We start from the raw sequence: 12,395 nt of genomic DNA on the forward strand, positions 1-12,395 counted from the left end.
CCTGTATTGCCTTTAGAGGTTTTTGATGACTATCACTCTTGGTTAAAGAAATGACCATTATTTCATAGTGACTTGTGATTCTATTTGAACAAATGTTTTAAGCTTTTGTATGTGACAAACCTTCCAAAATCAAAATTCTAAATCTAGTCTTTTTTACCTCAAAGTAGCTTTTTAAATATTAGGGCTACTGAAAGTCTAAGAGAGACATATGAGACTTATTTTGTATGTTAAAACTGCACAGGAAGCATTGTCAAATATGAAATGGTGTTTAACTTTCTTTGGATTATATTTGTATAAACATGTTATTAATATATGTTCCGATATTATAAAATATTGATATGTCTCGGTGTATGTTATCAATAATAATTATAGTTATTATATTAAATTGCTGTATGCCACAAAAGTAACCAACTTTCTTTGTCAATTGTCTCTTTAACCATGGCTATTCTAAGACTTTTGTCAACCATAGACAATTATTATTTTACTTTAATTCTTCTCAAAAATTCATTTTTTTAACTGGCTACAGTCTAAAGTTCACTTCTTCAAGGGAAGTCATGGAAAGGACTCACAAGTTCTCTTGAAAACAGGTTTCTGATAACTTTGGAGATTATATATCATTGAACTAAAACAAAACAAACTTCCAGGACTTTAATTAGAAAGCTGATATGTCCATGAGTATTGCTAACTGAACCTCAAACAGAACAGAAATTAATTACATGGGACTGAACTAATTTTTTATGACTTTTTATTTGAAACATTGCTGATTCTTTCTGTGTTTTGTTTTCCAGAAGTCAAGAAAAGCTTTTGCCTTCTTTTGAGCTATTAATAGCTTACAATAAAGTATATATTTGTAAGCAAAATTTGAAGCATTTATTTTTCTCTCTACTTGATTTCTCCAGAATTTGAAAACTATTTATAAGTATTCTTCATCTATGGCAATATAGTTCTTTCCATAAGTTCAGTAAGAATCTGTTTTTTTCTATGACAGGACACAATGAAAGACACTGGTTATTTTACCAAGGCTCTGACTGGAATGGCATATTTTCAGAGGTGCCCAGTTAAGGTTGACTTTATAAAGCCAATAAAAAGCTGTTTGGAAAAACTGGCCAGGTACCTAATCAATAATATTTCCTGATCTGTGGTGAGTAAACAATGTCACTTTCTGACAGGTCTAGGAACCCCAAGTTACTTTGGGATCTCGAGAAAAGAGGAATTTACCCAATTTATACAGATATCTAAAAGCACAGAATCCTTGGCTTGACTCGAGAAGCTTTCAAGTCTAACCGGAGATTCCTTATGGAAAAGTTCCAGCAAAACCAATAATAATAAAAAAAAAAAGCCTATATGCTTAAGGTTAATAATTATTCTTACTGCACTTTGTGCAAATAATCAGGCCAAGTGTAATGACAGCAAAGTTTATTTTTGCGAGTAAATTGATCCAACTATGATTCATCTTTAATAAAAATGGGAAACTGGAGAGGGAAAAAAATATGGTTCAGAAATTTTAAAAAACTATAGTCCACCTGTTATTAGATTCTAGTCTTTGTCCAAGGTTCTGATATTTGCCTGCAATCTGGACTGAATCCTGAATTCTTTCCTGGCTACAAGTCTCCAGATAGCATTCCCCACAGATCTCCTAAGAGACGGTTGCCAGGAAGATACCAGGACACCTCATAGTAAAAGTAGCTGGGAATACTAGTCCCTATGTACAGAGTATATACCAACAGAGACATAATTAGAGATCCGTCTGCAACTCTACAACTGATAGCAGAAGAAACTGCAAAAAGCCTTAGGGCTCAACAAAAGCCCCTCAACTTGCTAGCCCAGGTAGTCTTAGATAATCAGGCAGCACTAGATTTCCTGTTGGCTAAACAAGGGGGAGTCTGCATAGTATTAAACACTACCTGCTGTGTCTACATAAATACCCCCAGAGAGGTTGAAAACCAAATTAAAAAAAAAAAATTTCCAACAAGTTGTGTGGCTACAACAGGGCTCCACTAGTGACCCCACACCGGATTGACGTTTGGGAATATTCCCTTGGATTCCCCAAGACTTCAGATCAGTTCTACAGGGACCTTTGAAGTTAGGACTCTCACTCCTCGTTCTGGGACTCATTATCTAATCTTATAGTCCACTGTTCGCTTAAGTACTGTGCTAAAAGCTGTAAATAAGGGTAATAATGTTCTTGTTGTGCAAACCTTGGTCTGAAACCCCGCACCAGTGGGTATTTGCAGATTACTGCAAAACGGTTTCACTCCTCTTACTCAGGGCTGAACCCCAACTCCATCTCTCGTCAGTAGGAAGAAGCCAGAGCAGTGGTCTGCCCTTTCCCTTGTCATTTGCCCACACCTCAGGAATCAGGCTGGGTAAAAGCCCAGGGGGGAATTGAAACCCTCAGTTAGAAATTAAGAAAGAGGTACACGGTGAGAACTGAGGTAAGGACCCAAAAACTCTGTGAAGGCACAGGAACAGCTAAATAAAGATAATAATTCGTCACTGGTCCCTTGTTTGCTTCTCTGTAATCACTACTCTGGAATCACATAGCTGATGGTCATAAGGATTCTTAACTTTCTCCATAGATAACATCACCTTTTTGAAACCTAAAGGTAGTTTCTGAGATATCTTCCAGGCCCCACCTTCCAGTGGATTGGCTGACCCACCCAGACCAGCAGCCCATACCAAGAAACTGACTCAACTGGAATTGTGACCCCAGGAACTGAAGCATGATTTATACACCCCTATAATTTTGCCTCAAACTGAGCCAATCAGCAAAACTAATTGTCTAATCCTTGGCCTGTCAAACCGTCTTTAAAATCCTTGTCTCCCAACTTCCTGGGGATTTGAGAAATTCCTCCCATCTCCCTGCTTAGTCCTATGCAGAATTAAACCCTTTCTCTGTTGTTATACCTGCTGTCTTGGAGTATTGGCTTCCTCTTGAGCAGCGGGCAAGGAACCTGGTTGGGCAGTAACATCTAAAGTGGAGCACCCTGACACATCGGCCTCAACACACACTCAAAACACATTATATATTTATTAACATGTTTATTTAACTGCCTGTCTCTCACACCAAAATATAAACTCCAATAAAGCAGGGGTTTTTGTCTGTTTTGCTCACTACTACAGTTTAGAGTCCCAGAGACTATCTGGGAACAGGGTAGGTAATAAATAAAGTGTTGAGTGAATTGAACACCAAACAAATCAGACCTTGAGAAATGTTGGAAACTGAAGGAGCTGATCTTTAATTTTATAGTTTAGGAAGAAAGAAGAAAGGAAACAATTCCTTGATGAGTAAATATCTCTAGTACCGATTTTACCCTGTGTTCTGACAGGAGGCAGAGGAGAAGAACATCACTGTGGGCAAGGAGTGGGTCTCTCCTGAAGGGACGAGCATGTCCACAGACAGACATGCTGGTAGGAAGCCTGTCCTGCATGAGAAATGCTTACTGGAAGTGCAGGCAACAAAGGCAAAACTAGACAAATGGGATTACCCCAAACTAAAAGGCACAGCAAAGGAAACAATCAACAGAGTGAAGAGACAACCTACAGAATGGGAGGAAATATTTGCAAACTAAACATCTGATAAGGTGTTGATGCCCCAAATACATAAGGAACTCAAACAACTCAATAGCAATAAAACAAATAACCTGATTTAAAAAGGGGCAAAGGACCCAAATAGACATTTCTCAAAGAAAGGCACAAATGGACAACAGATCTATGAGAAAATGCTCAACTTCACTAATCATCAGGGAAATGCAAATTAAAACCACAGTGAGATATCACCTCACACCTGATAGAATGGCTACTATCAAAAAGACAAAAGATATGTGTTGGCAAGGATGTGAAGAAAAGAAAACATTTGTACACTGATGGTGGGAATGCAAATTAGTACAACCACTATGGAAAACACTATGGAGGTTCCTCAAAAAATTAAAAAGAGAACTATCATATGATCCACCAATCCCACTACTGGGGATATATTCAAAGGAAATGAAATCAGTATATTTAGATATCTGCATGCCCATATTCATTGCAGCATTATTTACAATAGCCAAGATATGGAATCAACCTAAATGTTCATCAACAGATGAGTGGATAAAAAAATGTGGTATACATGAATAGTATTTCATGTATATAATGGAATACTATTCAGTCATAAAAAATAAATCCTGTAATTTGCAACCACATGGATGAAACTGGAGCACATTGTGTTAAGTGAAATAAGCCAGGCACTGAAAGACAAATACCGATGATCTTACTCATATGTGAAATCTAAAAAAACTTGATCTCATGAAAGTAGAGAGTAGAATAGTAGTTACCAGGGGCTCAGGTAGTTTCAGGGTTAGGGTATTGGGACTGTGTTTGTTAAAAGATACAAAATTGCGGCCGGGCACGGTGGCTCATGCCTGTAATCCTAGCACTCTGGGAGGCCGAGGTAGGCGGATTGTTTGAACTCAGGAGTTCGAGACCAGCCTCAGCAAGAGCGAGACCCCGTCTCTACTAAAAATAGAAAGAAATTATATGGACAGCTAAAAAATATATATATAGAAAAATTAGCCGGGCATGGTGGCACATGCCTGTAGTCCCAGCTACTCGGGAGGTTGAGGCAGGAGGATCACTTGAGCCCAGGAGTTTGGGGTTGCTGTGAGCTAGGCTGATGCCGGCACTTTAGCCCGGGCAACAGAGCAAGACTCTTTCTCAAAAAAAAAAAAAAAGATACAAAATTGCAGTTAGATAGGAAGGATACATTCAAGAGATCTATTGTACAATGTGGTGACTATAGTTAATAACAAAATATTGTATTCTTGAAGAATACAAAGAGAGCAGATGCTAAGTGTTCTCACCACAAAAATAATAACTATGTGAGATAATGCATATATGAAGTAGCTAGATTTAGTCATCCACAATGTAAGTATACTTCAAAACATCAGGTATTGTATACCAGCCTTTTGACCTCAAACTAGCTTTTTACATATTAGGATCACTGAAAGTCTAGGAAAGACATATTAAGCATATTTGACATTTTAAAACTGTACAGAAAGCACTGTCAAATATGAAATGGTGTTTAACTTTCTTTGGCTTATATTTATATAGCATGGTGTTAATATATGTTCCAATATTGTAAAATATTGATATGTCTTAGTATATGTTATCAGCGATAATATGGTTATTACGTTAAATTGCCCTATGCCATAAAAATAACCAACTTTGTCAGTTGTCTCTTTAACCATGGCTAGTCTAAGACTTTTTATTTTACTTTGATTCATCTCGGAAAGCATTTTTTTTAAAAAGTGGCTAATTCCGAAGTTTGCTTCTTCAAGGAAAGTCAATGGAAAGGACTCACAAGTTCTCTTGAATACAGGTTTCTGATAACTTTGGAAATTATATACCATTGGACTAAAAACAAACTTCCAGGACTTTAATTAGAAAGCTGGTATGTCCATGAGTATCACTAACTCAACCTCAAACAGAACAGAAATTAATTACATGGGGCCGGGTACAGTGGCTCACACCTGTAATCCTAGCACTCTGGGAGACCGAGGCAGGAGGATCGCTTGAGGTCAGGAGTTCAAGACCAGCCTGAGCAAGAGTAAGACCCTGTCTGTACTAAAAATAGGAAAGGTAGCCAGGCGTCGTGGTGCATGCGTCTAGTCCCCAGCTACTCGGGAGGCTGAGGCAGGAGGATCACTTGAGCCCAGGAGTGTGAGGTTGCAGTGAGCTATGATGATGTCACTACCCTCTATCCTGGGCAACACAGTGAGACCCTGTCTCAAAAAAAAAGAAAAAGAAAAAGAAAAGAAAAAGAAATTAATTACATGGGACCAAGCTAAATTTTTTATGACTTTTTATTTAAAACATTACTGATTTTCTTGCTTTGTTTTCTAGAGTCATGACAAATTTTAAGTAAATAACAAGTTTACGTGATATCTCCAGGATTTAAAACTATTGAATCCCACTGGGCCCAACCTGTTATTCACTGCCAACTCCCTGTTTCTAAGGCTGCAAACATCCTCCCCCTAGGCCCAGGGACTATCGAGAAAGGGGAGCGGACATGAGATTGTAAGGGCCGATTCCAGGGACAGAAATAGTTTAGATCCTCCAGATCAAGGAGGGGCACACAGAAGCCTAAACAAATACTAAATGAGAGATTTCACCTTTCCAGGCCACGTGGTACAGATATCCATCCTAATCATTAAAGATTTCCTGCTTCCCATAGACGTAGAACTTCCTGAGTATAATTGTTCTCAGTAATGGGTTTTATGCAAAATGAGATATAACAAGTAATTTATCAGCCATCTTAGTACAAATTACAAAAGAGAATAAAATATTGTGACACAATAAAAGTCTCTAAATTCCTTAGCTTAAATGGTTATGTTTGCTGCAAGTCTGCAACTAAACCCAAGAATATAGTAGCCCAACACTTATAGATAAATTAATTTTGTAGCCTTGCCTTTGATATTTTGGTTTTTACTCTTACGTTGCCTTGAAGGATTTAAAGGGTTGATGAGTGCCTGTCCACCTCCAATCCCATCTGGCCTAAAACATTTAATTGACCAGAAGCTCTTTTGGCTATTCAGTCCTCTTGGCCCAGGGCCTGGAAGGACGGGGCAGGTAGCTGCACCACCCTGGCAATGGATTGGACAAAGTAAGAGTTTGGCCATAAATGCTGCCTCTGGCAGATCTTGACCAAAGTGGGGAATTGTGAACTAAAATAAAATCTTATAGCTCACCCCCACTGGCTGACTGAATGGACCCCTTCTTGGCTAAGGAGATACCCTAAAACTGGTTTGCTGGCCATGAGAAGGGAGGTCAGGCATGCCTCATCATGCCCCCTCCCTTCTTGTAGATGTCCTTTGTAACTCATTAACAGGCCTGAGGCTATGAGACAAACAGCAGGTCCTCAGTTTACACAACAAATATACAACCTGTAGCTTGTCTCCGATTAACAGACTTCCTTATCTTAACTTAAAACATGCCAAGCCCTTAGACAAAGGTTTATTTCTTTAACCAATTCAAGTCAAAGAGTCTTTAAACTCACCTATAACCTGTAAGCCACCTCCCCACCCCAGCTTTGACCTTTTGGGGCCAAACCAATGTATGCCTCCCAAGTATTGATTTTACCTGTAACCCCTGTCTCCCTGTAATGTATAAAACCAAACCATAACCCAGCCACAGCTGAGTCCACTTGCTCAAGCCTTCTTGGGCGTGGTGGCTCCAGGCCACGGTCCTCAAATTTGGCTCAGAATAAACCTCCTTAAATAATTTTATGGAGTTTGGCCTCTTTTCCATGGACAAAATGTATCTTGACCATCCTCCCCGCTTAGCTGTTGTGTGTGCATTTCTTTTCTCCTCTTACCAACCAGTGTTGTCTCTACTCCTGTTCCATCCATTCATTCCTCACTTACTCATCACGGCTTTCTGCACCCCACAACCTGCATGGTAACTGTTCTCACCAAGGTCAGAGGCATTCTTGTTCCTATATCCGACAGATGCTTCCCAATCTGTCTCTCACTCAAATTCTTGGCAGCATCTGACACTGCCCACCACCCCGTGAAACATGCTCTTCGTGGCTTCCTGGGTCCATGGCTCCCCTCCCTGTCCCACGCTCATCCTCATTCTCCTAGGACAACTGACTCCCACTGCCTGTCCTCTTGAACGTTGCTGTTCCTCGGTGTCCTGTCCTGGACTCTCTTTTCTTACTCTATCTACTCTACCTGGGCAATTTCATCACTTCTAAGGTGCCGATGACGATGGAAAGATGCTGATCACTTTTGTACCTACTTCTGCAACTTCGCCCTTTCCCCTGAGACACCACAGTCTTGAGCCTAGTTCGCAGCCTCAGTTTTTAAGGCTCAAAAACTTGGTTTACTAGCAGATTAAGAATGACTTTTTCTTTTAGGAATAACTAAGTTATTGTCACTTAGTAAAGACTCGGGAGCTGTTAGGAGCTATATTCATTGCACTGATGTTATTAGTGGTATTGTTAGTGTATTCACCAAAGCAGATATATTTAAGTAAAATGCCATTTTTTTAAATTTCAGAGTATTATGGCGGTACAAATGCTTTGGTTATATAAATTGCCTTCACACTGCCCAACAAGCGTGCCCAAATGCCAATTTTTAAACATGTGAGTGACTTTTAAAACAATAAATGGAAACTCATTCTACAAGGGGGGAAGCCAAAGGGGAAGTGGCTCAGAAAGACAAAGTCTCCCTTATTGACCAAATGCTGCTCAGGCTGTTCTGAACTCTCTTCTGTACTAGGTCCTGACTTTGGGGCTTCTGTGTGCATCTCAGCATTATCCAATTTTAGCAAGAATCCTGCTAGGTCAGTTTAGCCAGCACCCCCCACTCCCAGCCATATCTTATCACCCTCGATATCTAATCAGGTTCCTCAGCCCCCACCACCACTCATCGCCTGGCCTGGCCTGCCCTCAGCCAGAATCCTGCTGGGGTGGTTTAGCCAGAATGTTTTCTCTTAGTAAATTTCTGCCCTCCCACCCCTGCTCCTTGGCTTTCAATCTCCACTTTTTCTTGTTGTTTTCATGGTCAAGCCCAACTCTCTCCCCGACCACTAGACCCCACTGCAGTGGCCCCAATACCTATCATTATAGTTTCCCCTTGAATAAAGCCAACCGTCCCTGATTGCTAACATCCTTAGTAAGTGTTAGGAATAATTTTTTCTGTAACTCCTGTCTGCAGTAAGGTACAACAATGGCACAACAAGGTTCTGAGACTCAGTCCTTTTTGGGGACTGTATGAAATGGCACACCCTCAATGTAAAGTATGTTTTTGAGCTTCAACTTGTAGGGACAGAAAAGGTGTGATGCCTTTCCTCACCCATCATAAGGGTCTCGGCTGACACTCCTATAACAAAAGACAGGTTAACAAGAGAAAAGCATAGCAGATTTATTTAATCAAGGTTTTACCTGACATGGGAGCATTTAGAATTGAAGACCCAAAGCCCCAAGGGAAAACTGTCCGTGTTTATGCTTAGATTTGATGAAGAGTGGACAGCCACGTAGAAATGCAACTGGACAGAATGTGAAAGATCTAACAGTGACAGCTGAGTGAGGAAACACCAAAAGGCCTGTCTGTTCTGATTCTCCTTTGCCTCTCCATGCGGCCTTGCTTCCTCCCAGGTATAGGGCAAAACACCTTCTGGAATGAGGTCTTATGACCTACCATCAGACAAGGTAGGCCAGAGAATTTCCTTCTGACCAACTCTTACACAGACAGGCGGGGGCAGGATAGTAATATTTCTAGGTTTTATAGCTGGCTTTTGGGGAGAGGGGTTCTGGTTTCTGTGACCTGACTTGGGGAAGAGGAATCCTAGTTTCCATGGCCTGCCGTGGGGAGGGAGGAGAGCAGGGGAAAGAAGGGCAGGAGAAGGGCAGAAAGAGACTTTGCTTCTGAGGCCTTTCCAGGGTCCCTCAGTTGGAAGGACTCAGCATGCCAAAGCCCCATACTTTGGGGAATCGTTTTCGGAACCCCAACAAACTTGACGGAAGAATAAAGGTAAAAATCAAGATCAACAAAATGTAACCCCAAAGTAATTGAACCTTCTTTGTTCATCATTTCATCTTCTCTCTCTTTTTTTTTTCCTTGAGACAGTTTTAGTCTGTGCCCTGGGTAGAGTATAGTGACATCATCATAGCTCACTGCAACCTCCAACCGACTCTTGGGGTTCAGTGATCCTCCTGCCTCAGCCTCCCGAGTAGCTGGGATTATAGGCACGCACCAAAAAGCCCAGCTAACTTTTCTGTTTTTAGTAGAAATGAGGTCTCACTCTTGGTCAGGCTGGTTTCGAACTCCTGAACTCAAGGGATCCTCCCACCTCAGCCTCCCAAAGTGCTAGGATTACAGGCATAAGCCACTGTGCCTGGCCTCTCATCTCCTCTTGAGGCCAGTCTCAAGCCTGGTCACACACAAAACCCTCTGACTCAAGGAAGTATCTTGGTTTAGTGAACATTTCCTGCAGAGATGGGAGAATCATCTCATATATCAGAAAGGAAAACTTCCCTTTAAAGTCTCTTTCCCCAAAACAGTCCTCTCTCCTCAGCAGCTGAACTTTCTCTCTCTCTCCTTACAACACTCACCTCACCAGCCTCTCTTCCCGTAGCTCCTGGTCTCGCTTTCTTCCCGGTGCAAATTTTTAGTAGACAACATGCACACAACTTAGTTGGTAGAATTCTGCTTCGTCCTACTTTACACATAAATATTATTACATCCAATACTTCATTCTCGGGCTAGTTAAACTCCGTTTATAAATGTTCCTCCCATAAAGCTTCCTATTTTGAGCTGGTTCTTCTTCTGCTGTGAATATCAAACTCTCCTCCCCTGCCCCCCAACTCCTGGATTTAGCTCTCTTCCTGGGTATCATTTCCAGGGAAACTATTAGGTCCAGAGCTGAGAGAGAGAGAGAGAGAGAGAGAGAGAGAGAGAGAGAGAGAGAGAGAGAGAGAGACATTTGAAGCTTCCTGTGTAGCAAAATGCTGTTTATTTTGAGCATCTGGGTACAGATGGGTGGAGGCAAAAAAGTGTCCACACATAGGGAGGGGAGAGCCCTGGGTTTTATAGAGGGCTTCGCAGGTGGAATGAAGTCGGCCAGAATAGCCACTTGTAATAAATTCTTTTTCAAACAATCAGCTCCTGGGACCCCTGTCCCAGTCACATCCATTCTTCAGCTCTGGTGTCATTCTTATCAGGAGAGATAGGGAGGGATAAACTTCCTCCCTATGGGGGTGGGGGAAGGAATACTCCCTGCAGCTGCCTGTTAGATTTACAGACTCTGAGGACTCTCCAGACTCCTGCGGCTATTGTTTTACAAGCCTAAATTTTCCATTAACCGCATTCTGTCCTATACATACTTTACTTTTCGGATTCCACCTGGGACAAACCTAACAGAAACAATGACACGCAGTTGTAGCAACTGCTCTGATTAACTGTTAAGTCCCCTGGCACCTTCTTTCCCACTCTCTTGAGCATTTTGGTGGAGTTTGAGTTCACACTTCTACCCTACCTCCCTAGGCACTTAAATTAGCATTAAGAGCGGCAGGGTTCTGGCCCTACAGTGCCTTTATTGAACCCTACTGTCACCATTACTAGCTGTCTGATCTTGGATAGATTACTCAGCTCCTCTATGCCTCAATTTCCTAATCTGCAACCTTGGGGAAATAATAGTTACCTTTCTCTCAAGGTAGTTGTAAAGGTTAAATGAGATCAACGGAACAGAGCACTTATGACATTTATGAGCTCCTATCTCGCCCCAGATAAGTGTAAGTTATTATATCTCTCTGCCACCAAATTTTGCTTCATCATAACATTTTATTCTAAAAACCATTGCATTGACAATACATACAATACCTTTTGTCTATAGCACACACACACTCAATGTTATTCAATCATAATACCTATATAATAAATTGCAAAGGCAAGTATCTCACAACATATCAAAGTCTTCAGATATACACCTAATAATCTGGACTTTAAAATGATGCGTTCGTGTAGTGCTCTTGAAGCAGTAGTGTTCAGTTCTGGATGGCAGAACAAACCTGCCCCTGGGGCAGGGACAGTCCAGCCCTTAACACTGTACACAGTGCTTTTCAGAGCCTGAGCTCCGTTAGCGCTCCGGATGGCACTGTGAGGTGGCATTATCACACCAGCGTTGCAGACGTAGAAACTAAGTTCTGCAGGGTTTAGGAAATTTGCAGAAGAGATACTAGTCACACTAGCAGGACAGAGCCAGATTGGAATCCAGATCTTCTGACCCAATGTCTTCTGATTTCCAAATGCTTTTGCTACGTGACCATGCTGAGTCACGGGCCACATTTCACTGTGTCTGGCTTAGGAACTAAAACAGATGATTAGAACTAACATCAAGAATAATTTTGTTCACGTTACACATGGAAGCAAGGAAAAAAAAGATAAAAAAGAAAAATAAAAGAATAATTTTGTTAATCATTACACACTTATTAAGCAACCCCTGTTGTGACTAGTAAGGGAAAAGCTAAAGAAAAATAGATCTTTGCCCTTTCAAAGATAAGTTTGTAATAAAAAAGACATGGCTGTGGACAGAAAAATACTCAGAGACTCTTAGAAAGCCATGTAACAATCTCTTCTGAATTGCAAGCTGCATGCTATTTCACGTTTTACTGTCTCTGGATGCACTTAAAATCAACTGAATGTCATAGTTTACTTGGTTTTCTTTCTTGGTGGCACAAATATTAATAACAGTGCCTCTTAAAATCAATAGCATCTTAGAGAAAAGGAAATATGGAATAATTAAATGGGAGTTTATTTTATAGCAATGAACAAATATTTGTTAAAAAACAAATCTTTCTGTGAGTGGTTAATAAAGTCACTGTTACTATAAAACTAGAGGTCATCAGTACCACC

The sequence above is a fragment of the Lemur catta genome, chromosome 6, assembly GCF_020740605.2.
Source record: "Lemur catta isolate mLemCat1 chromosome 6, mLemCat1.pri, whole genome shotgun sequence".
Taxonomy (NCBI): domain Eukaryota; kingdom Metazoa; phylum Chordata; class Mammalia; order Primates; family Lemuridae; genus Lemur; species Lemur catta.